General features: G+C 41.8%; 1 long non-coding RNA gene across 1 annotated transcript in view; it reads right to left on the bottom strand.

Annotated features, from left to right (window-relative positions):
• Positions 1–3,160: 3,160 nt before the first annotated feature.
• Positions 3,161–4,868, bottom strand: part of LOC118478174 — a 42,295-nt gene continuing 40,587 nt past the window's right edge. The window contains exon 2 of the long non-coding RNA XR_004858878.1: positions 3,161–3,432. This is a non-coding gene — a long non-coding RNA (uncharacterized LOC118478174). The remainder of the gene's footprint in view (positions 3,433–4,868) is intronic.

The raw sequence follows: 4,868 nt of genomic DNA, 5'->3' as shown, positions 1-4,868 counted from the left end.
ATATGTAGTCTTTCGCGACTCTCTCTCAACATTTTTGCGTTGCAAGCGATGTCTCTCCCCATCGATCTCCAGCGAGCTGTGGCCGAGAGGAAGGCAGTGTAGGCCTCAAGATCCCTGGTGATAAAGCCTGCTATACCGTCGTATTAACATTCTTTTACAATTATTCACGTTTCGTCGTATTCTGTTTCATTTCTGCTGTGACATTCCTTTGGGAGCCGTTCGATTTTAGTATGTTGTAGTGTATGCGTCGGCATTCCTTTGTTGTGGGTTCGATTTTAGTACTCAACTATACATGTAGCACACGGCTCAACAGTCCTATGGAATCAATTCGAATAATAATATGGTTAATTCCCTCATCCTCTCGTGATTGCGAGTTTATGAAGGGAGTGGATGGTTGGCGGGTGGACTGGTGTGTTTTGCGCTTTTTTCTATCCAACATCTATCGTCCGTATGAGAATATCTCCTCCAACTTTTTAAATTTGTGTTTGTTACTCTCTAACAACACCTCGAATCTCTCAATATAACCCGCTTGTGTTGCCATTCCGTAAAACTCTTATTCTACTGCAACAAAAGAAATAGGGCATGGGTGTCGGTTTCTGGTGTGAGTTGGGCTACAAAATCTGTTTGAACGGATACCACAAAGATATGGAGCCGCTGTGGACGTTTTATAGTTAAAAATGCTTTGCTATTGTCGAAGGCTCAGTTGAAAAATCGCTTGACGTCAGAATAATTCCTTTAGCTGACCTAATCTTTATCAAAATACCTCTTTAATTCCCCTAACAAAGCCCTTAGAGCGCACACCGCTATCATGCTCCTACCGAACCTCGTAGTAATGTCTTTATTATTGTAAGGCCGGTATAATCTTACCACTCGACCAGGCTTACAATGGTATTCCTCCATTGACAACTAGATCAGAAGTTTTTTTGGATATTTTTAAAGCTTCAACATCTATCAATGTACAAAGATACCTGCAAAAAGACTTTGGCTTTAACAGAATCAACTTTGCAATCAGAGAACAGACGGCAGACTTTTCCTCTGGTTCATAAATATTGAAACAATATTTGATGTATAGCAGTTAGGCTCTTTGCTGTCGCGTACAGAAATCGTGAGTTCGATTCTCTAATGGGGAGTATTTTTTAATCGAGCGCCTACATCGGTGTGCTTGGACATTGTATCCCTCTCAGCTCGGATTAGCCCTACAAACAGGGTCGAAGCAGCCTTGCTCCTAATTAATCTAAATCGTGTTGGTTAAGGGGGGGGGGGGTAAGACATGTGCAATAATAACAATAACATAAAAGATGTTGGAAGATCACAACCATTGGAAGTTGGGTCCAGTATCGAGATGTAAGAGAAAGACGCAGAGGCGAAAGTATGTGTGATGTACCTGGATAGACACATAAGAAGACGCAACGTATCGCAGAAAATACGATCGTTTCCTTGCACCCACTACAATAAGTCTTTTGTGAAACACACTGACGTCATATGCCACTCGCTACAGGCCCACAGGGGAGAAATACAAACATGTACAGCACAAACACAAACGTCTGTCGTGACCTTACATCGCTTACATTACAGGCCAGGGGTTGGACTTTCTAGATATCGTAAATATGATAAATACTTATCCAATAAGTAAATGAATGAATGAAGAATGTATGAATGAATGAATGAATCAACCAATCAATCAATCAGTCAAGCGATCAATCAATCAATCGAAAAATAAATAAATAAGTAAAAATTCTACTTTTATTGATCTTGTGGGAGCAAATTCTTTTGTAATAGCATACGTGATATAAACTCGAAATGATATGAAAAATTAATACAATTTATACCCGGAATAATTCAAGGGCGTGACATAATACACAACTTCACTTCAGCCACTGTGCAGCGCCCTAATTTTGAGCTGAGTTTATCATGTCTTGCTCAAGGACAAACCACCTGTGGCCAGCTATCTAAACGCTGCGTCACCGACATAATAGCTTGACATTTCTGTGAACCGGAGCTCACTGACCACTCGGCCACTGGAGACCAGTCCACCATTAGTCTTGATCAGTCGATATTGATCGTCTTTCGAAAAAAATCTGATCGATGCCTTTGGGGACACGAACTCTGTTCAGCCACGAGGCACCGACATAATGTTATAGAGAATGCTTGGCGTTTGTCGCCATTATTATTGTAGTCTTTGTCGTCGTCCTCGTGGATACTGGTATCGCTTTTTATTCTTCTGATGTTGATATTGTTATTTTTTGTGGTTGTGGTTCTTTTTTCCGGCACTTATATGACCGATTTGTGTTGCATATGCCGTAAAAAAACGTATTAAAATCAAACCAGTTCTTTTTGTGCAGGGTTGCATTGCCCATAGGAAGGATCGGGTGGTTAGAGGGCTCCTCTTGTAGGCTTTCTTTTACTGTTATTTCTATCTAATTTGCTTCTCCCCAGTACTGTTGTCTTGCCAAAGTATTTCCCTTTACTCAAAATCAAGCTTAAAACTGAACCTACCGGAATGTAATTGTTTTTAGTTGGTCCTTGATAAACCATAATTACCATAAAGTAAACGATCTTGTGCCAATGGTTCTCTTAGTTGTTGATGACAGTGACAATCTTTATTCGTCTTGAAAAGAAAATTTTGTCTTAGCTGTTCACAATAGCAGTGATGTCACAAAGTTCATGTGCACGCCAAAAAAGGACACAAATAATGCTTGCTGACAAAACTCAATAAACATCCCCCCACCCTCCCCTCTCTCTTTCTTTTCTCTCTCTCTCTCGATCTCTTTCTCTCTCTCACTGTGTGTGTGTGTATGTGTGTGTTTGTGTATGTGTGTGTGTGTGTGTGTGTGTTTGTGTGTGTGTGTGTGTTTGTATTTATTTCCTAGTTACGACTGTTACCATTGTTGTGGTAGTTTTAAGTTTAAGAATGTTTCCCCCCGTGGCTTAGGTATCGTTGGTTGACCACCTGTGCTGGTTGCTGGACAGCGCCGCCAGTTAGTAGGTCCTACATCTAATGTCTCTCACTGTTGTTTCTGTCTGTCTCTCTTGCTTTTCCTAGCACTAAATGCCCGCTATTGTGTCGACGTGGTTCTCTCCACTCAGACAAACAAACAGAGAAACAAACGACCAAACAAACAAACAGACAAACAAACAAACAAACTGACAAACAAACACCTCCTTTTCGACGATTTAAACTCTATCATCATGGATATAACAAATTAAAAAACAAAACTTTCCCATTTTAGACAATTCTATGGGAAATCCTCTCCGAATTGATTGTGAGCTTCGGTCGTTCAGTCAGGCCAGCGATGAGGCGTTATTTCACACCACTGTGGAGAGGGACAAAACAAAATGAAAAACAACGATGTCGTAGAAAGAACCCGATCTCCCTGCAGACGCCACATTTCGGAGGTGACGTCAGCCTCGGATGTTGACAAACGTCCACTCCTGAAATGAGAAAGAGATTTGGTGGCTCAGGACGACAGATACAGATGCCGAGAGTTTTCTCAAATAATGTCTCGGCTGTAAAAGGAAGCTCGGAGTTGAAGGTTTTGAAACACCGGAAGACGTTCTCTGGTGCGTCTGATGATAGTAATATCTCATTTATTTCTGTTAATTACAACAACAAAAAAACAGAAATTGTGCCACCCCCCCCCCCCCCCCCGCCGTTTGCGTCTTTTCAGTTGGTTCTTAGCCTCTCATTTTACTTCTTCTCGTTATTTTAAACTGGTGTCGATGGTGTGATGGTTTGGTCGCGTGTCATTGCATACAAAAGATGTGAGTTCGATTGGCGAGTGGACATGTACGTTTGACTACCGAATATATCCTTGTTTCTGGTCATATTGTGGACCCTCTTCCTAAAGATCATTATTGGTGTCGATGGAGGCGTGGGATATCTGTGATTAATCAATGTCCTCTTCCCACCTTTTCTTTAATTTAAAAAAAAATATCTCTTGGTTTTTTTATTGACTTATCGTGCTAGGTAGGATTTTAGAAAAATGCAAGGCTAAATACGTATTTTTATCTAGAGGGAAAAAACAAACATTAACAGCAAACCTCCTAATCCCACAGCAAACTCGAGCCGTGACAGGTGTATCAAAATACGATAATGATTATTTTCCTTCTCGCGACAACAACATAATTTCTGTAAACTGCCTCGCCAGCAATGTCGCCGCGGCTGTAAAGTAAAGGAAGGAAAGATCTGGACCAGGTATGTGGGTCACGGTGTGAGATTACCGCCTGCGTCCTTTCTCAGGCTCGTGGAAGGTCTACTATTGAGGAGATTGTCCCAGGCCGTGGGCAATACAAGAGCAAGTCTTGTTAACTCTTTCACGACGCGCCGTTTGGTCATTCGACACCGCCTGAAGGTGCGCTATACCTCGTTATTCAATTTAGATTTTGCGGTTCTGTTTTATTTCTCGGAAACTTAAAAAGACAAAGACAGAGAACAGCATACTACACATTTTAACCTGCAAAATCGTGTTTCTGATGTGTGTACGATTGTAGAAATGTGCCTCAACATTGCATTATTTTGTTCTTCTGTCGATCGGACGTTTGTGCGCGCTATCTCTTTATCCCCTTCACTATCAGCCCCCGAAATATCTTTTGCTCTTTTATGAGATTGCAGAAGCAGGCTTTGCAGTTATAGGGTTAAAGTGTTAATGCTGTCGTCGTACAGTATTGGGCGTCGTGGTTGGGGAGGTGGGGAAGATTGGAGAGAGAGAGAGAGAGAGAGAGAGAGAGAGAGAGAGAGAGAGAGAGAGACAGAGAGACAGACAGAGAGAGCTAAAGAGACGCAGAGAGAGAGCTAGAGAGACGCAGAGAGAGAGAGAGTGTGTGTAGACAGACAGAAAGACAGACAGAGAGAGCTAGAGAGACGCAGA

Source organism: Aplysia californica, unplaced genomic scaffold (assembly GCF_000002075.1).
Source record: "Aplysia californica isolate F4 #8 unplaced genomic scaffold, AplCal3.0 scaffold00393, whole genome shotgun sequence".
NCBI lineage: Eukaryota > Metazoa > Mollusca > Gastropoda > Aplysiida > Aplysiidae > Aplysia > Aplysia californica.
This window is presented reverse-complemented; position numbering and strand designations above follow the sequence as displayed.